The sequence below is a fragment of the Elaeis guineensis genome, chromosome 2 (genome assembly GCF_000442705.2).
Source record: "Elaeis guineensis isolate ETL-2024a chromosome 2, EG11, whole genome shotgun sequence".
Lineage (NCBI taxonomy): Eukaryota > Viridiplantae > Streptophyta > Magnoliopsida > Arecales > Arecaceae > Elaeis > Elaeis guineensis.
Genome location: NC_025994.2, coordinates 96099191 through 96124905, shown reverse-complemented (window position 1 = coordinate 96124905; position 25715 = coordinate 96099191). Strand labels below are relative to the sequence as shown.

Below are 25715 nucleotides of genomic sequence, written 5' to 3'. Positions count from 1 at the left end.
ACATTTATAACCACAAAACAAATTTCTAGATCAAAAGTTTTGAATAAAGAGGAGTTTATTTGTTAAGATGATAAGATTCAGAAACTACAAAAAAAAAACCTAATTTGAAACAATGAATGAGATTTGAGAAAACTTTCCGCTTGCAAACCCTCTTTTCAGACAAAGTTTAAAATTTTGAAGCATCTAATTTCAAAAGTGATGTTTATTTTATAAAAAAAAGTTCAAAATTGTAAAATAACTTTTTTGTTATGAAACCATGATGCAAGAGAACTTTAGGTACAAATTTCAACACAAGCAATTTCAAAAGGAGAGTTTACCAGTTAAAAGAATGGTCCACCAATTTTTTAAATGAACAATAAAGGTCGAAAAACCCTTTTAGGCTAAATTTTAATTTCTAAAAATCTGATTCAAATAAAAACACCTTTTTGATATGAAATCATGATATAAGAAAACTCCAAATTCAAAACGTTCTTCTGAACTTACTACTTTTGAATTTCAAAAACAGGCAATTTCAAAAGTAGATTTTAGCTGTTAAGAGAATGGCGCTCCAATCAAAAAAATGGGGGTCAAAAACTTTACAACTTGAAATCATCTTTTAAATTATTTCATTGACATTGACTAATGTGAGAAAATGCTAAAACTATGAAAACTTTTTCCAAGCATAAAATTCAGAACTTTGGTGATTAAGATTTAAAAAGAGGAGTCCATATATTAAAATTAGAATATTTCAAAATGACAAAAACACATTTTGAAAAAAATTGAGATCTGAGAAAACTTTTGTAATTGAGAAAACTTCTGCAGTGACAAGCTATGACTTGAAAATTTCAAAACTCACATTTTCAATTGTAGTTTAATCTTAACCTGCTGAATGTTAATAAATTACAAAAGAAATTTTTGACATGAAATTAGGACGTCAGGAAATTCCATTGGAGTGAAACCTTTTTAAACAATAAAATTTTGAATTTTAAAACATGAAATTTCATGTCCTACTTTTGAAATAAGAAAGTGAGATCAAAAAATGTTACAATTTCAAAGCCTTATTTCAAAATTAATTGTTTTGATTTTGAATTGTGATTTTGAATTTAGTTGCTGGAAGCAGAGCATTCACAAACTACAAGGGCCTATTCCATGAAGTTGGTCAATGCGAAGAAGTTTTTTATATCTAACAATTTTCCAAATTCCAAACAGTTTGAACTATGGAAATTGTGATGTTCAAAAGAAGTTTATGTGTTAAAACAAGAACATCCAAAAGGACAAAAACTCATTTTAAAATAAAAACTATGTAAGATCACAGCACTTATTTCATAGTTCTTACTCATGATTGGATGCCTTAATTGTTTCTTTTAGAACCACTTTACACATTGAAAGGTTCCATTTCACCGGACTTCCTGCATTCATAGGAACATTTATCTAGAGGAATGTTGAATGGTGAAATGCTTGAGGAATGTTGAATGGTGAAATGCTCAGCTCAAAAATCCGTGTGCTAAATTGCGGTTTCAAGTCATGGAAATGCATTCCAACAAATCATATTTCTGTGTGAAAAAAAGCAAATGTTGATCCATTCGGGGGGGCCAAGGTAACTTTGCTATCCTGCATTTCACAAACCCTGCGCCTGAAAACATATCTATAGTGGGAAGAACAGCAGATGGTTACAGTAGACCAAAGGCAACAACACTCTGAGCTGCCTGTGGGCACCCCACTCTCCTCTCAGCATGCGGTGGGGAGAGATTCCAGGTTCAGGCACAGAAAATATGGAGTTTGTCACGGTTCTCATAAAATGAGTACTCCAATTTCAACATAATGAAAAACAAAAACAACCATAGTTCAAACACAGTTAGAGGAATAATATTTTTAGCAGCAGGTTCCTACTTATTCTGGATGGCTATTTGCAAATAAAACAAGAATCTATGCTGGTCTGAATACCATTATTCTAGGGTAGTCACCTGTAAACAGATCCAGATACTTGGTTTCGACAGATTTTGAAACTGCTCCCTCAAAAGCAACTTCAGAAATTGGCCTTCATACATCATACATAAGGCTAAACTTCATAGAAGCAGGAATTAACAGGATAGAGGATGCTACAGCAGCTCCAAATATACGATGTGAAATTGAATATGCTGCACTCAGTTGTGGCGTCTTCAGGGGCAGCTGTGGTGATGATGGACGGTTCGAAACAACTTTGGTGGATTCAGATAAGGCTCAACTAGCATGGAGGGCTCACCTTCCATGGGAAGAATTCATTGGCTGTGAAGTTCCCAAATAGAAAGAAGATCCACAAGGGGACCTAGTAAAAGTTTTGCAGCCCCCAAGTTGCTCAAGGCTTAGAAGTGACTGGCGAAACCAACCTGTGTTACAACACCAAGAACTGGGGCCAGTGAGAGGATCTGAGAAAATTGAATGCAGCATGATTTTTGCACTATAATGAAGCAACCATATACATGTGCTATCTTCATTTTATAGAGATATTGAGCCTACTAAAAGCCAAGAATGCGTAATGGCTCTAGTTGTTCTGCATGTGAATATACACCTAGTGTTGTCACAGAACTGAAGAAACCTAGTAAATATTAACAGCATAAGCTCAGATGCAAGGCATAGGCAGCTGGCTGAGAGCAATATTAACAGCAAAATAAGCAAACTTCTTTACTAAAACAAGCTCGTCACAGATGCATGGCTAGCAACCATGGACTTCTTTTAAGGAAGAATACCAGGTGAGTTGATTCCTCATAAAGATTTGCACCATCAGCATATATTATGAAGGTCAGTTGGTCAAGCATGCCAGCCCCCTTCGGTCATTGATATCTTTAGCAGCATATACATTGGTAGACATAGAAACAGGATCCAATCATGTTGCAAGGGATCAAGTTGTCTGAGATTGTAAACAATTATCCAAAATTTTATTTCATCATTGGAAAATGGAAATGAAAATGAAGAGTTAATATTTTATCATTGAAAATTTAAATTTTTCCCTCCTACAATGAAGTGCAAATGGAGAATCTATATGAAGCATGGAATGAGCAGTTGGTTTGAACCTACATGCTCCTGTACTAAAACAGTTAACAGTTAAATCCCACAGAATCAAGAAATAAACTAGAGACAATCTAGATAGGCAGTGCAACATAAGCATCCTCATCGGTTTGCTTGGCTTTAAGCAAGAAAGCTTGATGATCAAGCTTCATTATGGAGACAAGTCAGAAACTGAGGTTTTATGCAGGTCACACTTACATCAACATCCCAGCAATGAACCAATGATACACAGAAGTATATTTGAGGAGCAAACTGAGGATTTTGCAGCTTCATCTCAGGTTCGACCCTTTTCAAGAAATTTGATGAGGTGCACCAAAGTGCTTTTCCAAAGAAAGTAAAGAATTTTGCAATATAAGCACAGCCAAGGGTTTGAGCCCTTAATCAAAAATTGAGATGCACCAGTTAAGCCTTCCAAATGAGAAACTCCCAGCAAGCAACTTATGCCATAGAACAATTGGATGAATTTATAAGCAAAACAGAGGATTGAAGAAAAACTAGGCAGAAGAAAAAAGTCTATTTTCGAAATTTAGAAAACTTTATCCCACTCTATGTTTTGTATGTGAACTGCCATTTATGCCAAAAGTTAAAATTTCATTACTGGATAAACTGCTATGGACGTGGTTGGGGTTGCAATTTGCATATTATCCACTTTGGAAAAAAAAATGTTGTAGTTGGATGTTCCCTTTACATGTAACAGAATTTAATTGCTTTAATATGATTCCAATTGGAACTCTTAACATCTTCTACTTCCATTAATACACTTTTTAAAATTAAATGTAAGATTTCAGAAATCCTAAGTTTCCCGAGAGAATCTTGTAGTGAACTTACATAGGAACTGCCAAACTTTTACTTATCTTAAAGTAATTCGCAAAATAAGGATAAGAAACTTGGAGTATTCAGATTTTACATTAGCACGTTTTAGTGAAACAGCCACAGTACATCAATCAGCACAATTAACCCAATATCAACCATTCTACAATGAACCTCTTTTTCTTTTCTTTTCTTTTCTTCTTTTTTTTTTTGTGAGGAAAAGGGAAGCAGAGGTACTGCCACCCGGCTTTTATTAGAAGTGAATACTTACATGGGATAAGAAAAGAAACCAGAGACTACGTGCTCTGGAGTGTTAACAGAGCTCCTCTAAATTACAATGAACCATTGGTAGCAACAACAATCACAACTTTAAAAATATAGTGCTCGTATCCATTCCATTTTCATCTCTTTCCACAATTAACCCAGTATGTCTTTCGTTATAACACATTAATCTTACCACAACACATATGAGGTCCATATAACAATCTGGACTTGCAAAAAATGGAAAATCGTGCATAAAATCTAAAAGAAAATGAAGACTAAGAGCATAGAATTAATGCAAGTCAACAACTTTGAAAGTGCTAGGCATAAATTATCAATTATCATACTAAGAAATGCCTTTCAAGTTTTGTATATAGAAGGATAACATCATAACAAATGCTGTTACATAACCCAACAATGTTATGATTCTATGAAAATAATAAAATCTGTCCCCAGATATTATTTTCTCCTCCTGTTAAATAGAAACCATGAACATATACAAAACAGTAGTTATGGTCATGCTCATGAACCATTACCGGTCTTCAAGCATCTTAAATATAAGTTCATAAGCCATGTTTATTTCTCTGAAGAACAAAGGCCAGGTCTCAAATGTTGACCAATTTTTCTGAGACCTACTCTACAAAAAAATAGAGACTTGCACATATAATCATGGAAAAGAGTAAAGCATCCATGCCCTTAGGACAGCATATGAGCATAAATTGCATGAACTCATTTGAAACAAAATTATGCTTTTCAAAAGTTAGACTCATACCAGACCACTATATTCACGTAATGACCCAACTATCTACTTTATGACCATACAGTCATATATTCGTAATTTTTTATAGAGAAGAACACCACAATGAATACTAATCTATGATCCAGCAGTCTTATGGTTTTACCGGAACAACAAAATCTATCATAAAAATCACATGTCCTTAGCTCTTATTTTCTCCCCTTTCAAAACGCAAACCTTGACACGTATCACAAGACAATACATATAATCATCCTCATGTGACATTATGAGTGTTCGACCATCTTGCTTGAAAGTCAATTAATATACCAAGTCCCATTTCTTTAAAAGAGGAGTCCATATATTAAGTGAAAATTTCAGAAAATTTTGTAGTTGTGAACCCTCCTTTTGAACTACAATGTAGAAATCCTTCCCTTGAACTCGGAAACTTTTGTAACCAAAAACCACTTTGAAACCTCAAAAGTTCTGAATTTTCAGACTGTAACTTCAAAAGAGGAGCTTATTTGATTAAAAGAGAACATTCAAAAATAACAAAAACTAATTTTTGAAATATAAGTGAAATTTTCAGAAAACGTTGTATTTACGAACCCTTCTTTTGAACTAACTTTTGAAATTCAAGACATCAGCTTTTAAAAGTTGAGTAAGTTACTAAAATCAGATTATTCACAAATCACAGAACATAGAAAACATCATGGGAGAAAAATCTCTTTCGAACTAAAAAAATTGGAATTTCAAACATGCCATTTCAAAAAAGGAATTCAAGGAAAATTTTGTAACTGAAAACCCACTTTGAAACCACAAAAGTTTTGAATTTGCAGAATGGGACTTCAACAGAGAAGCCTATTTGTTAAAATGAGAATATGCCAAAATAACAAAAACTTGTTTTCAAATATAAGTGAAAATTTCAGAAATTTTTGTAATTATGAACCCTTCTTTTGAACTAGAAACCCTTCTCTTGAACTAGGAAATTTTTGTAACCAAAAGGCACTTTGAAACCTTAAAAGTTCTGAATTTTCAGACCGTAACTTCAAAAGAGGAGCTTATTTGTTAAAAAGAGAATATTCAAAAATAACAAAAACTTGTGTTGAAATATAAGTGAAATTTTCAGAAAACTTTATATTTATGAACCCTTCTTTTGAACTAACTTTTGAAATTCAAGACATCAGCTTTTAAAAGTTGAGTAAGTTACTGAAATCAGATTGTTCACAAATCACAGAACATCTTTTCTGAAATGAAATTATGATGCAAGAAAACTCTATAAAAGTTAAAACATCTTTCAAATTCAATACTTTTGAATTTCAAAACATGCAACCTCAAAAGGAGAGCTTCGTTGTTACAAGGATAATTCACCAATCCTTTGAAACAAAAGAAGGCAAGTCTAGAAACTTCGTGTTTCCAGAAAACTATATTTCAAGGTTAATTTTTGAATTTGGAAATAAGTGATTGAATAACTCAAAAAGGACAACATTCTTAAACTATAAAATATATTTCAATGATATTCAGTTGATACAAGAGAATATTGATAACCGCAAAATTATTTTTTAAACATAAACTTTGAGAACTTTGAGAACTGACTTTCCAAGAAGAAGTATTGAAATGAGGATATTATTAAATAGCAAAAACTCATTTTGAAAATTGAAACCAAAACGAGATTTGACAAAACTTCATAACTGTGAACTTTGAACATATTTTAGAATTTTAAATATGCAATTTCAGTGTGGGATTTACGTCAGAAACGAAAAAATAAGGTGAAGACCAAAAAAAAAAAAAAAAACAATTTCAAAACCTAGTTCACACAAAAAATTGTTACATTTGAAAACATGATTTCTAAGTGTAGGTTGCTTTTGAAGAAATATTCAAATAGTAGCAAAGAATTTTCAATAAATCAATGCGTGGAAACTTTTATATTTAGAAAACCATTTTCCAGATTCAGCAAGATGTGATCTGTGCAAATTATGATTTTGAAATAATCGAAACTCATTTTCAAACAAAAATAAACTTTGAAACAACTGATTTTGAGCACACCTTTGATATGAAATCATGAAATGAAAAAATTTTGAGTGAAAAATCATTTTCCAAATTAAAAATTTAAATACAAAATATGCAATTTTTCAAAGAGTGTTGTGCTGACAAAAGAACAAAATTCTTACTTTCAAAACAAAAACGAAGAGCGGGAAATTTCATAATTATAAAAGTTTATTACATATTCAAACTTTGAATTTCAAAATATGCTATTTTGAAGCTGCATTTCACTTATCAAATAGAGAATATAACTATCATAGATTTTTTAATTAAATAATGTCAATGCGATGAGACTTTTGAAAACAGTGGGATCACTTTTCCATATATTTTCAAGTTTGAAAATTGTAATTTCAAAAAAGAAGAGTTTATCTTTTAAAATGAGAATGTTTCAAAATGACAAAAAACTATTCTAAATTGAAATGACTAAAACTTTGTAAATTTGAAACATAGTTTGATTAAGTTTAGAATTTTGAAGTATCCAAATTCAAAGGTGGAGTTTGTTTTCAAAAGGAGAATGATCACAAGTTACAAAAACATATTCTTCATATAAAATCATGAAGAATTGTCTTATCAAATCATGAAGAAAAGCAAAACCTAATTCTTTTCAGTTTATAGTTATGCAATTTCAAAAGCAGAATTTTGATAAAAGGATAATACTCCAATTTCTTTAAAAAAAAAATGAAACTTGAAAAATTTTACAAATTGAAAGCTAGACTCCAAACTTTAATTTTTTTTTTTATTCCAAGACATGTTATTCGAAATATGCAATTTTGCTGTTAAAAGAAGAAAATTCATTAACTATAAAAGGTATTTAAAATATGCAATTTTGCCGTCAAACAATTCTAAACATAAAGTTTTTGAACCTTGAAAATTGACTTCAAGAGAGAGACAATTTGTTAAACGAGAATGTTACTCAATGAAGAAAACTCATTTTGAAAGCATAATAACATTTGAGAAAACTTTATAATTGTGAACACTTCTCACATGCAAAGCAATGAATTTCAAAACTCCCAACTTTAATGAACAACAAAAGGTATATTCTGATAATATTTTATCAAGATAAGGAATTTTTATGACAATGAATCCATTTTCCAGATTTGCCCCTTCTGAACTTTGGAAACTGTGATTGCAAAAAAGAGCTTATTTGATGAAACAAAAATATACCTCAAGCAAGAAAATTGTTTAAGAATAGAAATGAGATCTGAGAAAACTTTAAAATTGTGAACACATCTTTTTAGACAAAGTTTTGGATTTCAGAAATAGTGAATTGAAAAGTGAAGTTTAGCCTTTGAAAAGGGAATGTTTATATAAGTTACATAAAATTTTTCTATATGAAATCTTGATTTCAACATACTTTATTGGAACCTATTTAATGATTCAAGACATGAAAATTCAAAAATGGAGTTTTCTTCTTCTAAAAATATATATATATATATACCAATGCTCCAACTTCCGCTACAAAAAAAAATGAAGGTTGAAATTTTGTAACTTCAAAACCTTATTTCAAACATGAAATTTTAAAATTAGAGACATGCAATTTCAAATGAGTAAAATGATGTTGAAAAGAGAACATCGAAGAGCTAAATAATATTTTTCAATGAAATTCAGTCAATGCAAGGGAACTTTATATCTATGAGACCATCCAAACAGTGTTGAACTTTAAAATTGTGATTCTAAAAGAGATTTTTTGAGAGGAGAATGTTCTGAACGACAAAGGCTTTTATGAAACAGAAATGAGATTGGAGAAAATTTTGTAATTGCAAAACCTCCTTTTAGACAAAGTTTTGAATTTGGAAATATCTGATTTCAACAGTAGGGATACATTTTAAAAAAGAGAAATTTGCAAAGCATAAATTTTTATATGAAATCATACATGCGAAAAAATTGAGTGTGAGACCATCTTTTGAGCATTAAAGTTTGGATTCTCAAGGCACACAATTTTGAAAGGAACATTTTGCTGTTAAAAATATATTGCCCTAATTTCTTTTTTAACAAAAATGAAAGTGAAAGACTTTATAAATCCCAAAACCTCACTTCAGACTTTAAAAACACATCATTTAAAAGTGTTCATAAATCATAAAAAGTATATTCAGATAAAGTTTGGTCAAGTCATGAAATTTTGAATGTTGAAAATTGTAATTCCAAAAGAGGAGCTTACTTACTAAATTCAGAACATTCCAAAATCAAAAGAATTAATTTTCAAAGAAAAATAAGATTTGAAAATTTTGAAAATGTGAACATAACTTTTGGACAAAGTTTTGAGATTAAAAATTTGCAATTTCAAAAGTAGATTTAGTTTTGAAAGTGAAATGTTGGTTACGAAAACACTTTGATACAAAATAATGATGCGAGGAAACTTCATGAAAGCAAAATCTATTTTAAAATTTTAATTCTTAAAATTAAAGCACATAGTTTCACAAGGGCAGCTTTTTTTTTTTTAAAAAAAAAAAAGACAATGCTCTAGCTTTCAAAATAAAAAGAGTTCAGAAAACTTCCACCATTTCCAAATCTTGTTTCAAACTTAAATTTTAAATCCGGAAACATACGATTTTGAAGTTCAGTTTAATTGCTGAAAACATGCAGAAACTATAAATGGGTTTTCATGAAAATTTGGTTAGCACAAGGAAACTTCTATAACTATTAAACCACTTTCCACTAACAAAAGTTTTGAACATTACAAAATGAGATTTAAATAAGGAGATTTTTTTATTAATAAGAGAATCTTTAGAAATGACAAAGAGCAGGTTTGGAAACAAAAATGGGATTTGAGAAAAAATTGTAATCATGGACCATGTTCCGTATTTTGCAATATTTGATTTTAAAAGTGAAATTAGTTTCTGAGAAAGAGAATGTTCACAAACACAAAATTATCTTTTCGATATCGAATAATGACCTGAGGAAACATTACAAGTGTGGATTTCAGCACATACAATTTCAAAAGTTTCAATAGTCAAAGGATAGCACTCCAATTTTTGAAAATAAAATTATTTGAAGGTAAGAAAGCTTTATAAATTCCAAAACTTCTTTCAGTGTTTGAAATTTATGAAATTTGAAAAGCAGCACTCCAAAAGTGCAATTTAGTTACTGAAAGCAGAACATTCCTTAACCATAAAGGTATAATTTGATACAACAGAAAACTTTATACAAGCAAAAGCCTTTTTTGAAATAAAAATTTTTCAAATTAAAACTCACTATTTCAAAAGCAAGGAACCGTTGCCAAAAGAACAGTGTTGTAATTTTTAAAACAATAAAATGAAGGTAAGAAAACTTTTAATTTCAAAGTTTGTCTCAAAGCTAAACTTTTGAATTTCGAAATGCATGATTTTGAAACTATGATTTAGCTGTTGAAAAAAAAAATTTAAAAATTACAAAAGATCTGTCAATCATATTTGCAAGGAAACTTTTATAACTACAAAACTATTTTCAAAAAATCAAAAATTTTAAGCTTTAAAAATAGTGATTCCATAAGAGTTGGCACATATAAATAAGAACGTTCAGAAATGACAATAGAAATAAAAATGAGACCTAAGAAAACTTTCAAATTCTGAACCTCTTTTAGACTAAACTTTGGATTCTGTGACATCCAAATTCAAAAACACAATTAATTTTCACGGGTCAAAGATTATATATAGAATCATAACATGAGAAAATTTGGAGTGCAAGGCCTCTTGAACTTAACATTTCTGAATTTCAAAACAAGCAATTTCCAGAGAGAGTACAATTGTAAAAAGATGATGCTCCAATTTTTGAGACAAAAAATTAGAGTTTTCTTTTTTTTTTGCATATCTAGCCCTTAAATATTGCTTGTTAGTTATACATCTTCCATAACTTACTATTTGCATGTCTACCCTCAAATCATCCTAGCTTTGCAACTAATTCCTTCATGTCAGATGTTATACTAAAGTACTAAAAATAACTACTTGGAGTGTAAAAGGACATTGTTGGTTTGTTAACATTACACATTTATATCCTTGAAAATTTTAACATTAAACCATATTAAAAATAACTATCTTTTCACAATATATTGAGGGTACTAATGTAAAAGGTTAATAAAACCATTTTATACTTAAAAAATGTTGTTCACTTATGCCACTAAGACTAGAATTAGGCCAGGCCATCCCCCTGCTTGAGCCTAGTCTGAATATTTTTTAGAGGCTTTTGGTCAAAGCTTAGTCCTAAAGACTTTTTCTAAATCTTATCACAAACCTGGGACTCAGCTCAGCTTGAAAACCAATCAATCTAACCCAAATTAGCCTGTTTGGGCCAATTAAGCCTAGGTTGACCCTCGTTGGCTCAATTGACCTGATTTGGGGCCCACTGGTGATGTATTTACTGAACACAAAAATATAAATGCAGGATAAATCAAAAAAATGATCTCACAAGTAAGCACAAACCTGTCTCATTATTTACTATTTTCCGTTAGCTCAAAAGAAAAGAAGGTGCCAACATGGATCCGCCATACTCTCCATCACTAAGAGGCCCAAGATTAAAGAGAGGACAGACAGAGAGCAACCCCAGGCCAATTTAGGCCCAGTTCCTGGTTAGCTCCGACCTAATTCTAGGGTAGGCTTTCAAGCCTAGTTCACACAACCAGGATCAAGTTGGGCCTAGACCAAGCTAGGCTGCCCAAAGTTCCTTCGACTCCTATTTTTAAGACCCAAAATGACCTAAATTGCTTTATGCATAGCTCATGACCCGACCCAAAGACCCAGTTTGGGCCCACTTCCAGTCCTAAACACCATTAGTCAAAAATCTGAGAGGTATCCATGCAAAACATGAATTTGTGAAGTATATATGCAAATAGTGATTGTTGAAAATTACACAACAAATCATATTGACAGGTATATACGAAAAAAACCCAAAAATAAAGGTCAAAAAACTTTATAATTGGAAAAGCTAATTTCAAACTAAATTTTTTAAATTTAAAACTTATTTGTCAGAAGTGTAAATTACGAAAACAACTTTTTGATTTGAATCATGGCATGAGTAAATTTTATGACCACATAACTCTTTCTTAACAAAAAATTTCTAAATTTCAAAACATACTATTTCAAAAGAAGAGGTTAGTTAACAAAAAGAATAATGCTGTAATTTTCAATAAAAAAAAAAGGAGGTTAGAAAACTTCTTTTGAAATTTTTAACCTTTCTGAATTTTGAAACTTCTCATAAGTCAAGTGTAGTTGTTGAAATAAAAACATCCATAAACCATGAAAGGTGCTATTACATGAATATGGCCAATATAAATTTTTTACAACTAGGAAAGCATTTTCTGAGTTTGAAAATTGTGTTTCCAAGAGGACCTTATATGTTAAAATGAGAATGTTCCTACATCAAAAAAAAAAAACACATTTTTTCAACAAACTTCTAAAGTTGCATCTGGTTTTCAAAAGAAGAATGTTCATAAATTAGAAAAAGCATTCATTGATATAAAATCATGACATGGAAAAGCATTATGATTCCAGAAGTGGAGCTTGTTAAAATGAGAACATTCCAAAACAACAAAACCTCAATTTTGAAATTAAAATGGGATGAAAAACCTTAGTGATTGAAATGTCCAATTTCAAAATGGAGTTAGTTTGCAAAAGGAGTGTTTACAAATTAACAAAACACCTTTTCCATACAAATCATAACATGACACCTATGAGTGTGACAAAATTTTTAAATATCAAAACACAACCAACCTATGAGTGAGAGTTTGGTTGTTAGAAGGAACATGCTCCAATTTTTCAAACAAACAATGAAGGTAACAGAACTTTTTCCATTCAGAAACTTGATTCAAACAAAATTTTTGAATCTTAATACCTATGATTTCAGAAAGTAAACATTTGTTGTTCAAAGAACATTTTAAAAACTACAGAATGTCTTTTCAGAAACCTGGTAGGAAACATCTACAACTATGACACTATTTTCAAAACTCTTAACATTTTTTAATTTTGCAAATTATAATACAAAAATGAATTTTATTTGTCAAAATGAGAATATCCAAGCCCAACATCATAATTATGAAATTTAGCTTTTAAAAGAAGAATGTTCACTCATTACAAAAACACATTTTCATATAAAATCCTAACATGGGAAAACTTAATGATTACATAACCTTCTTTTGAACTTGAAAATTTTAGAATATTAGAACAATAATTTGAAAACAGGTGTTTAGTTGTTAAAAAGATGAAATAGAAAAATAAAAGTCAAATAACTTTATTATTACAAAAAGTTCTTTTGAACCTACGCTATTTAAATACCAAAGTTCCAACATTATGCTTGTGGTTTGCTACCTAAAACAATAAATGAGTGCCTTTCTGAAATATCCTTTTAACATGAAAGAACATTGCAACAATAATGCACCAGTAGTCAAAAATCTAATGAGTATCCTTGCGAAATAGAAAATTATGAAGTATACTTACAAATATGAAATGCTGTACCGTGCCAAACCGGCCGGTACACCCCGTACCGAGTCGGACCGATGAGGAACTGGCACGGTTCAGCTGGCTCAAAGGGTATACCGGCGAAGGAGGGAGGAAAAGAGAGGGAAAGTGAGAAAGAGAGAGAGAGGAGAGAGGGAGGAAGGCGAGAGCCGCTGGAGGCCAGCAGTGGCCCGCTGCGGCCACCAGAGGGCCGCGAAAGCATCCACGGCTCGTTGGTTCACCCGATAGGACTTTGAAACGAGCGAGAGAGAGAGAGAGAAAAGGAAAGAGATCACTGGAGATGGGAGTGGGAGGCATCACGGTCGCGGATGCAGGCTTTACCGAGACCGGGGGAGGGAGGTGGTGGAAACGACACAGGCGGCATCGCGATCGCGGAATATGGTCTGTCGTCCCTGTTCACGCAGTCCTCTTTTTTAAAAACAAAGATCAACAGTGAAGATGGCAAACCATTTGCCGGCTTCACTGTTTAAAAAATTTTTTTAAAAAAAATTAAAATCAATGAAGCCAGCAAACCATTTGCCGGCTTCACTTAAATTTTGATTGTAAAAAAAAAATCGTGAAACAGGGGCGTCACCCTTGTTTCACGCCCGCGGCACCGCGTGCGCGGACTGCGCTATCCAACGGTCACAGCGGCTAGCCAGAGGCCATCCAGCGACCCCGCCCCCTCCTTCCCGTCCCTCCTTTTCTTTCTTCCTCCCCCTCTCTATTTCTCTCTTTTTCTTCCCCTGATTCAGATCCGATGCCTTCATCAGTTTGCTGCCGATTCGGTTCGATACGAAACCATACCGAACCGTACCGCCGACCGACCGAAACGGCCATCGGTACCGAGACGGCGAACCTTGCTTGCAAATAGTATTTTTCGAAAAATATGCAACAAATCATATTGACAAGGCATATATGCAAAAAAAAAAAACAAAAAATAAAGGTCAAAAAACATTATAATTGGAAAAGAAAGCTCATTTCAAACTAATTTTTTAAATTTTAAAACTTAAATTTTAGAAGTGTAAATTACAAAAACTGCTTTTTGATTTGAATCATGGAAAGAGTAAATTTTACAACCACAAAACATTTTTTTATAGCATAAAATTTTTGAATTTTGAAACACATTATTTCAAAAGAAGAGTTGAGCTGTAAAAAAGAATCATGCTTTAATTTTCAAAACAAAAAATGAAGGTTAGAAAACTTTATGGTTTGCGAACTCTTTTGAAATTTAAACCATTTTTTAATATTGGAACATTTTATAAGTCGAGTTTAGTTGTTGAACATCCATAAACCACAAAAAGTGCTATTTTATGAATATGCCTAACATAAATTTTTATAACTAAGCATTTTCTGATTTTGAAAATTGTGTTCCCGATAGGACCTTATATGTTAAAATGAGAATGTTCCAACATCACAAAAATATATTTCTTTTGGTCAGCATAAAAGCATTGTATCACCAACTTTTGATATATATGCAAAAACAACACAAAAATAAAGGCCAAAAAACTTTATAATTGGAGAAGCTCATTTCAAACAAATTTTTTTAATTTTAAAACTAAATTTTCAAAAGTGTAAACTAAAAAAAATTACAAAATCAACATTTCGATTCGAATCAAGGCATAAGTAAATTTTATGACCACAAACATTTTTTTATGAGTATAAAATTTCTAAATTTCAAAACATGTTATTTCAAAAGAAGAGTTTAGTTATTAAAAAGAATAATGCTTTAATTTTCAAAACAAAATATGAATGTTAGAAAACTTCTATGGTTTAAAAACTTCTTTTGAAATTTTAAACCTTTTTGAACTTCGAAACTTTTCGTAAGTCTAGTTGTTGAACATGCATAAACAACCAAAAAGGCTATTCTACGACTATGGCCAATATAATTTTTTTATAACTAGGAAAGCATTTTCTGAGTTTGAAAATTGTGTTTTTAAGAGGACCTGATATGTCAAAATGAGAATTTTCCTACATCACAAAAACAAACTTCTTCTAGTCAGCATAAAAACATTTTTTCAACAATTTCCAAATTTTAGTCTAGTTTTCAAAAGAAGAATGTTCATCAATTTAAAAACAATTGCTGATCCAAAATCATGACATGGAAAAGCTTTGTGATTCCAGAAGAGAAGCATGTTAAAACGAGAACATTCCAAAACAACAAAACCTCATTTTTGAAATAAAAATCGGATGAGAAATCTTGCTGATTGAAATGTCCGATTTCAAAATGGAGTTAGTTTGCAAAAGGAGTGTTTCCAAATTACAAAAACACCTTTTCCATACAAATCATAGCATGACACCTATGAGTGTGAAAACTTCTTTCGAACTTAAAATTTTTAAATATCAAAACATGGCAAACGTGTGAGTGAGAGTTTGGTTGTTCAAAGGAGAATGCTCCAATTTGCATGAGCAAATTTTATGACCACAAAACATTTTTTTTCGAATCTAAAATTTCTAAATTTCAAAACATGCTATTTCAAAAGAAGAGTTGAGTTATCAAAAAAATAATGCTTTAATTTTCAAAACAAAAAATGAAGGTTAGAAAACTTTATGGTTTGAAAACCTTTTTAGAAATTTTAAACCTTTTTGAATTTCGAAACATTCTATAAACCAAGTTTTGTTGTTGAACATCCATAAACTACAAAAGGTGCTATTTTATGAGTATGGCCAATATAAGATTTTTTTATAAATAGGAAAGAATTTTCTGATTTTAAAAATTGTGTTTCCAAGAGGACCTTATATGTTAAAATCAGAATACTCCTGCATCATGAAAACATGTTTCTTTTGGTCAGCATAAAAACATTGTTTCAACAACATTGGGTACATATGCAAAAAAACCCAAAAATAAAGCTCAAAAAACTTTATAATTGGAAAATCTCATTTCAAACGAATGTTATAATTTTAAAACTAATTTTTCAGAAGTGTATATTACCAAAATTACAAAAACAACTTTTTCATTCAAATCATGGCATCAGTAAACTTTATGACCAAAAAACTTTTTTTAAACATAAAATTTCTAAATTTCAAAACAAGTTTATTTCAAAAGAATTCTTAAGTTGAGTTATCAAAAAGAACAATGCTTTAATTTTCAAAAAAAAATGAAGGCTAGAAAACTTTATGGTTTGAATTTTTTTTTTGAAATTTTAAACCTTTCTGAATTTTGAAACATTTTATAAGTCAAGTTTAGTTGTTGAACATCCATAAACCACAGAAGGTGCTATTTTATGAATATGTGCAATATAATTTTTTTATAACTAGGAAAGCCTTTTCTGACTTTGAAAATTGTGTTTTCAAGAGGACCTTATATGTTAAAATGAGAATGTTCCTGCATCACAGAAATATATTGCTTTTGATCAGCATAAAAACATTGTTTCACCAAGTTTTCGTATATATGCAATAAAAACCCAAAAATAAAGGTCAAAAAACTTTATAATTGGAAAAGCTCATTTCAAACATTTTTTGTAATTTTAAAACTAATTTTTCAGAAGTGTAAATTAAAAAGTTACAAAAACAACTTTTTGATTCGAATCATGGCATGAGCAAATTTTATGACCACAAAATAATTATGTTTTGAACATAAAACTTCTAGATTTCAAAACATGTTATTTCAAAAAAAAGAGTTTAGTTATTAAAAAGAATAATGCTTTAATTTTCAAAACAAATAATGAATGTTAGACAACTTTATGGTTTGAAAACTTCTTTGGAAATTTTAAACCTTTTTGAACTCTGAAACTTTTCATAAGTCTAGTTGTTAAACATCCATGAACCACAAAAGATGCAATTCTATGATTATGGCAAATATAAATTTTTTATAACTAGGAAAGCATTTTCTGAGTTTGAAAATTGTGTTTCCAAGAGGACCTTATATGTCAAAATAAGAATGTTCTTACATCACAAAAACATATTTCTTTTAGTCTGCATTAAAACATTTTTTCAACAATTTTAAAAGTTGTGTATAGTTTTCGAAAGAAGAGTGTCCATAAATTTTAAACAAATGTTTGTTGACATAAAATCATGATACGGAAAAGCTTTGTGATTCCAGAGAAGAGCTTGTTAAAATGAGAACATTTCAAAAGAACAACACCTCATTTTTGAAATAAAAATGCAATGAGAAACCTTAGTGATTGAAATGTCCAATTTCAAAATGGAGTTAGTTTGCAAAAGGATCATTTCCAAATTACAAAAACACGTATTCCATGCCAATCATAACATGACACCCATGAGTGAAAAAACTTCTTTTGTACTGAAAATTTTTAAATATCAAAACATGACAAACCTATAAGTGAGAGTTTGGTTGTTAAAAGGAGAATGCTCCAATTATTTCAATGAAAAACGAAGGTAACAAAACTTTTTCTATTTAGAAACTTGATTCAAAGAAAATTTTTGAATCTTAATACATATGAATCCAAAAAGTACACCTTCATTGTTCAAAGAACGTTTTAAAAACTACAGAATGTCTTTTTCAGAAACTTGGTCGATGCAAGGTAACATCTATAATTATGATACTATTTTCAAAACTCAACATTTTTTAATTTTGCAAATTTGAATACCAAAAATGAATTTTATTTGTTAAAATGAGAATATTCCTATTTTGAATATCCCAGCCCAACACTGTTATGAAATATAGATTTTAAAAGGAGAATGTTCACACATTACAAAAACACATTTTGATATAAAATCCTAACAAGGGAAAACCTAATGATTACAAAACCTTCTTTTGAAATTGAAAATTTTAGAATACTAGAACAAGCAATTTGAAAATAGGTGTTTAGTTGTTAAAAAGATGAAACAGAAAAATAATGGTTAAATAGCTTCATTATTACCAAAAATTCCTTTGAACCTACACTACTTAAATTCCAGGGTTCCAATATTGTTCATGTGGTTTCCTAGCTAAAACAATACATGAGTGCCTTTCTAAAATATCTTTTTAATGTGAAAAAAAATTGTAACAATAATGCACCATTAGGCAAAAATCTGATGAGGGACTTCCCTGCAAAACAGGAATTTGTGAAGTACACATGCAAACAGTGATTTTTGAAAAGTATGCAACAAATCATATTGATAGGGTATATATGCAAAGAAAAAAAACCAAAAATAAAGGTCAAAAAACTTTATAATTGGAAAACCTCATTTCAAACTAAAACTGTTTTAATTTTAAAACTTATTTTTCAGAAGTGTAAAACAGTTGTTGAGATGAGAATATTAATAAACCATAAAAGATCCATATTTTCATAAAATTTTGTCAATCTAAGTAAATCTTTATAACCACAAAACCATTTTCAAAACTTCAAAATGTTCCAAAATCAAAAGTTTTTCCAAACTTCGCAAAATATAATTTCAAAGAAGATTATTTGTTCAAATGATAATGTTCCAAATTGACAAAAATAATTTTTACAAGAAAATTTGTAATTGTAAACCCTTCTTTTGGACTAAGTTTCAAATTTTGAAACATGAAAATTCAAAGGTGGAGTTAATTTTAAAAGAAAATGTCCAAAAATTATGAAAACAACTTTTTGATTCGAATCATGGCAGGAGTAAATTTTATGACCACAAAAAAAAATTTTAAGCAATAAAATTTCTAAATTTCATGACATATATTCTATTATATATATATAAAACCGGAGCAACCGCGTTAAGGCATCTCCATTCGACACGTGGTTAAACAGTTGCATGACACATCACTAAAAAAAAAAAAGGCTCGGTCTTGCGTCCGCTTTTCTCCCCGAACGATGAAGAGAGGGCCGGCCCCTCAACTCCCCACTACCATGACTACTCCGACGATGCCGTTCACGTTCCCGAATCATGCCCTCACAACTCTCTTGTGCGCTGTCAAAACACCACGCGGAAGAGGAGAAAGAAAAGACCTAACGCTAGATTCAGCAAGAAGGGGACGAGTGAAGAAACCTTGAGCCTCACCCCAGGAGTTGGAGAAATTTACAATTTTTCCCTCTAAGTTTCTTCTCCCCTCCCTCCTCTATCCAGCGAGCCCTCCAGAGAAAAAAACCCTCACAACGAGTTCGTGATGCGCTTTCGTTTGTTTTCCTGCTCTCCCTCTCTCCTCCCCCTCCTGCTCTCTCTCTCCTGTCTCCCCTCTCTCCGCCAACCCCGGCCTTTTATTTCTTTTTCATTTTAATTTGAGTTTTTATTTTTGATTTATTTAAGTTTTGGTTGGGTTCGATGGCTCGGGGTGAGGTGTTGGGTTTGAGCCTGGCAACTGTTGGGCGGAGACGAACCGGGTCCGCACGGGCTAGGGGTGGGACGCCTTTGTTTTATTTTGGGCGGCGGAGCAAATGGGAACCGTTGAATCAGATGTCGCAGATTGATGACATGGACCATTTGGACGGTAGATGTGGGTTTGAGTGCGTTGTGTTTCTTTTGTGAGAGAGAGAAAAAGAAGCGCGTTAGCGGGGATTTTTTTTTCTTTCTTTCTTTTTTTCTGAGTTGTGGTGGGAGACTTGGGAAAGTAGATAATATCAGTGGAGAAAGCGTGAGCTCCTCTCCATCGACAACATAAAATCAACGATTAATGGGTGCATGTCTCCTCCCACCAGCAAATGGATGGGTGGTCACAAAGCTGTTAAGTGGAAAGACTTTAACAAAATGGTTGCACGGACATAAGGAGAGGCAAAGAGAAAGGTCAATACCTCTTCCCCCTTTGAAAGAAAGGTTAAAGAAGGCGTTGGAAGTTGCTCAGGCAGTGCAATATCTTCATGAACAAAAACCCATGGTCATCCACAGAGATTTGAAGCCAAGTAACGTACTCCTGGATGATTGTTCGCATGTTCGGGTGGCTGACTTTGGGCATGCTCGGTTCCTACCTGAGGGAGAGGTAGCACTGGCAGGTGAAATAGGTAAAGGAAGGAGATGGGCCTAACAGGTTCGGATTTTGGGTCCCAATCCGATCTGAAATCCGGCTGGATCCATTTATTTAAACAAAAAATCTTGCATTTAGGCCCTTGATAAAGGCTATATTCAATTAAGCTCTTTTGACAATTGACTGAACCAGACCATGTTAAGTTAATTTAGTTTAGGGGTGTTTTGCAATTAAACTTTGACAAAATATTTATTATATAAAGGCCCTTTTCTACTGGATCTCCACATTTTTGGCTTTGAACCCAAGGGCAAAAAAAATATTAATTGGGATAGTCCCCATGGGTCAACTACTACAATCATGCATATAAATACAAATACAATATGACTACTGCCTGCCTCCTACTTCTACTTAACCATCTATTCTTAAATGCATACAAAACGGACACAAACTACTGATCTCAAATATGTATAGATCATCATTGTCTCTTAGTCATTCTGGATAAAATTTTGAGCTATTGGGACTAAAAAGTTATTAACAATTCAACTATCAGAAAATTTGTCTCTACCTTTTCTCTGGAGTAAGTCTTTAATGATGCCGAAAATTCAATAAAATAAAAAATTATATAATAATAATATATATATTATTTTTTTTGATAGACTATGAAGAAAAGAGATATATGTGGGATGCAAATAGGTGGTCATGTTCTGCTTAATGATAAGGATTCCGAAACAATTGATGCTGAAAATGTTGATTCAAGAAATAATTTCTTTATCAGTAAAAGACAGAAATGATTATATTACTTCTTATTATTATGTTATTTAAATATTTTGAGTTTATATTTTAATTTGAAATATTTGATATCATTTATGATGTCTTTTATATTATGTTGAATTTTTAATTTATAAAATTATTATTTGAAGAAATAAATACATACCGTGAATCGCATGGGGTTCTAAGCTAGTATATATATTAAAACTGAGGCCTCTCTGTAGAGAAGCCTCCGTTTGATGTGTGGGGTGTTGGGTAAAAAGAGAGGATCCACGTGGACAAAGAAAGAGGAAAAAAAAGGTGCTCCGCGAACAGCACTCGGGACAACGCTCGCTCGACGCCCCGAACAGCGTCGCGCCCGCTCGAGGTCCGATCGCCCAAACAGTGCTCCGCCGACAACGAAAGGAGCGCACTGTCGAAACAGCGCACAGTGCAGAAGCCTTGATAGCCAAAAAAAATCACGAAAGCAGCAAGGGCTCAACAGGATGCTCTCGTAGTCAAAAAAAAATTGCCTTTCAGAGGAGCTTCGGGATGCATTGATGGGAGCCACGGCCACGACGGCCATGGTGGTAATGGTGGTGGCGATGGGTGGAGCCACCGCGTGGGTTGAGGCTTTTGCTTGGAAGGGAGAGAAAGCAAGAGAGAAAGGGGAGTGGAGAGCGGAAGAAGAGCTTGGCGAAGCGGCCGAACAAGCCTCGATGAATGATGCCAGCGACGGCGGCCCCAACATCATCCTACGGTGGCTACGGCTGATGCTATTGCCCCTCTCTGACATCTTCAAAAGCGGAGTGGAGAAGCCGACGATGCCTGCGAGGAGAGCTCGGGAAGGGCGCTGCTTTGATCCATGGGGCAGCGTATCGTTGCTGCTTGGTCGGATCGAGGCGGTGGAAACAATTGCTAAGTTGTGGATGGGAGAGCAGAGCCGTGCTTCCATCTCTTTCTCTATCGCTCTTCCTATGGGCTAGGCTTCTCTTTTTCTTTTAGAGCAGTTTCTAGACCCGTTTTTGTTTAGTTTAGGAGGTGAGCCAAAAATGGCTAACGCTAGATATTATGACAGCTTCTCCACTCCAACGGCACCCCCATCCCCCACCATATTTTTGTTTTATGGCACATTAGATGTTAGTATTTTTGCTTTCTCCTATGGGAAAAAAAGAGAATATTGCAATTTAGTGAACTAAATAAATAAACATTAGGATTAACTTTGACATACATGTGCTACCCAATTAAGATAACATGCAGTACAATTGATATTCTATATATAAGAAAAAATTTGCATATAATATTAGATTCATCGACGATACGTGGGTAAACATTACATCTAGAAAATTATAGATATACAGAAGATATGCCCAATAACAATCATTTGATAGCAATGTTATATAGTAAAATAGATAGTTCAACGATGAATATTTAAATAAACAGATGATATTTCAAATAAAATTTTAAGAAATGCTATTTCACCTTTTATCATGTTATTTATTTGCACATTATTTATGTTAATAAATAATATCTTTAATTTTTTTAAATTTTAAATATTTCTTGCTACATCTAAAATCCAGCAACAAACAATTACAATATTAGGCCATCAATTAGAGATACGCTCACAAACCAATTCTTGATTGGAATGTTACAAGACCGCTGTCTCTTCCTATAAGAGATGGGAATATGGTCGTCGAAGGTATTTTTATGATCAAGTTTCGTATATTGATATATTTTCTCTCCATCTCAAGCTCGAATATGCTACTACCATTAATGACAATGATGGCCAATGGGCAGCATTGCCGATGCTGCCATTGGGAGAGTTGGAGGTGTGAGATGATAGGATTAAAGGAAAAGAGGAAGGAGAGATGGCAAGATTTAAAAATAATTAAAGATAAAAATAATAAGAAATGATGGGTTTAAGAAGCTTTATAAAATCAGGATTGTCGCATCTTCACAAAATTTATTCAATAGCTTACAACACACACACCATGCACAAAATGCAATTTTTTAAATTATTTTAATTATTTTAAAAATATATATATAATAGATATAATAGAATAGATAAATAAAATTAAATATTATTTTTAAAAAATCACATCCCATGTATTGCATAGGGTTATAAGCTATTTTGTTATATTTTTCCCACGTATCTATTTTTCCCAAAGCCACCGTCCGCCACGTGTCTCAAGATAGCGCCCTTTGTATTTTTTGCTTCGATTGGGAGGGAGGTGCTGAAGTTTGGAGGCCTTACGATGGGGTCCGCGGCGACGATGGAGGCGGCGTCGCAGAAGTGGACGTCGATCTAGAGGAAGGTCGGCAGTGGGGCGGATGGAAGAGATGAGGAGGCTCCCAGAATGGAAAAAGAAAGAAAATACCCAACACAAAACCCCAACCATTGTCTAAGCTTCACGGTTCGGCCGCTCCAAACCTACCACCCAATTGGGACTCTAGAGGACAGACACAATAGAGGAAAAACGAGTGAAAACATAGGAAAAAACCCCATCGTCTAAGCTTCCCTATTCGCTTCTTTTCCTTTCATTTTATTATCTTTTTTTTTTCAAAGAAATGGGTTGAGATTGGGATAATTATATATAATGCGTGCGTGGGCAAGGATGAGGGCGGTGTCGGTGAGGAAGGGGTAGGAGAGGTGGTGGTGGTGGAGGCGGAGGCAAAGAGATCGGGGTGGGGCAAGGTGGTAGTAGTGGTACGGCCAAGGCTTTCACCGCACGTGAGGTGGACATAGGATTTCAATGATGAAGAAGCCTCGATGAACACTGCTAGCAACGATGGTGGTGGTCGAGAGCACGAGAAGGATGGCTGCGGCACAGGCAAGGGCCAGGGCGGCATTGGCAAGGGAGGGGTAAGAGACATGGTGGTGGTGGAGGCGGAGGGATCAAGAAGGGAGGAGGTGGTAGTGGTGGTGTGGCCGAGGCTTTCGCCGCACGTGAGATGGATGCAAGGGTTTCAGCGGTCGCGGATTGCCCTATCACGAAAGTTCCGACTGCCCGATTTCTCATAGAAACAGTGAAGGCCCAAGGCACATCCAGAAGAAATTATTGCATGCACCAGGTGCAAATGAAGTTGGCCAAATCCCAAAGCATATGCACAGTGGATAGTGCATATGCTTTAGGATGTGATTTTTTTAAAAATAATATTTAATTTTATTTATTTATTTTATTATATCTATTTTATTATTTTAAGAAAAAATAATTACATGCCTGCATCACACGGGGTTCTAAGCTAGTGTTATTTAAAAAGCAGAGCTTAGGTATTGAAGAATAATGCTTTAACTTTCAAAACAAAAAATGAAGGTTAAAAAGCTTTATGGTTCGAAAACTTCTTTTGAAAGTTTAAACATTTTTTATTTTCAAAACTTTTCATAAGTCAATTTAGTTGTTGAAATAAAAATATCCATAAACCACAAAAGGTGCTATTCCATGATTATGGCCAATATAAACTTTTTATAACTAGGAAAGCATGTTCTGAGAAGGCCTTATATGTCAAACTGAGAATGTTCCTACATCATAAAAACATATTTCTTTTGGTCAGCATGAAAACATTTTTTCAACAATTTCAAAAGTTGAGTCTAGTTTTCAAAAGAAGAATGTTCATAAATGAGAAAACAAATGTTTATTAATACAAAATCATGACATCGAAAAGCTTTGTGGTTCCAGAAGAGGAGCTTGTTAAAATGAGAACATTCCAAAACAACAAAACCTCATTTTTTAAATAAAAATGGGATGAGAACCCTTAATGATCGAAATGTCCAATTTCAAAATGGAGTTAGGTTGCAAAAGGAGTGTTTCCAAATTAAAAAAAACATCTTTTCAATACAAATCATAACATGGCACCTATAAGTGTGAAAACTTCTTTCGAACTTAAAATTTTTAAATATCAAAACATGACAAACCTATCAGTGAGAGTTTGGTTGTTAAAACAAGAATGCTCCAATATTTTTAATAAAAAATGAAGGTCAAAAAAACCTTTCCTTTTAGAAACTAGATTCAAACAAAATTTTTCAATCTTAACACATAGGATTTCAAAATGTAGACCTTTGTTGTTCAAAGAACATTTTAAAAACTACAAAATGTCTTTCTAACAAACTTGGTCCTTGCATCATCCAAAACTATGATACTATTTTCAAAACTTCACTTTTTTTAATTTTGCAAATTATAGTTCCAAAAAAGAATTTTAGTTGTCAAAATGAGAATGTTTCCTATTTTGAATTTCCATGCCCAATATCAGAATTATGAAATTAAGCTCTTTATTTTAAAAGGAGAATGTTCACACATTACAAAAACATATTCCAATATAAAATCCTAACATTGGAAAACCTAATGATTACAAAACCTTTTTTTGAACTTTTAAAATTTTTGAATATTCGAACAAGAAATTTGAAAACAGGTGATTAGTTGTTAAAAGATGAAACAGAAAAATAAAGGTCCAATAAGTTTATTGTTACAAAAAATTCTTTTGAACCTACACTACTTAAATTAAAAATTATATATTATATATGCAGTTTGCTAGCTAAAACTATAAATGAATGCCTTCCTGAAATATCATTTTAATGTGAAAGGACATTGTAACAATAATGCATCATTCATCAAAAATCTAATGAGGGGAATCCTTGCAAAACAAGAATTTGTGAAGTATACATGCAAACTGTGACTTTTGAAAAGTATGCAACAAATCATATTGACAGGGTATATATGCCAAAAAAAAACCAAAAATAAAGGTCAAAACTTTATAATTGGAAAACCTCATTTCAAGCTTAAACTTTTTTAATTTTAAAACATATTTTTTCACAAGTATAAAATAATTGTTGAGATGAGAATATTAATAAACCATAAAAGATCCATATTTTGATAAAATTTTA

The 25715-nt window shown here is 32.4% G+C and overlaps 1 long non-coding RNA gene across 4 annotated transcripts in view; it reads right to left on the bottom strand.

Annotated features, from left to right (window-relative positions):
* Positions 1–1569: 1569 nt before the first annotated feature.
* The window catches only part of LOC105051666 (uncharacterized), a 31815-nt gene continuing 7669 nt past the window's right edge, over positions 1570–25715 (bottom strand). For all 4 annotated transcript variants that reach the window (XR_003802005.2, XR_012138793.1, XR_012138794.1 and 1 more), the window contains one exon: positions 1570–2345. This is a non-coding gene — a long non-coding RNA (uncharacterized lncRNA). The remainder of the gene's footprint in view (positions 2346–25715) is intronic.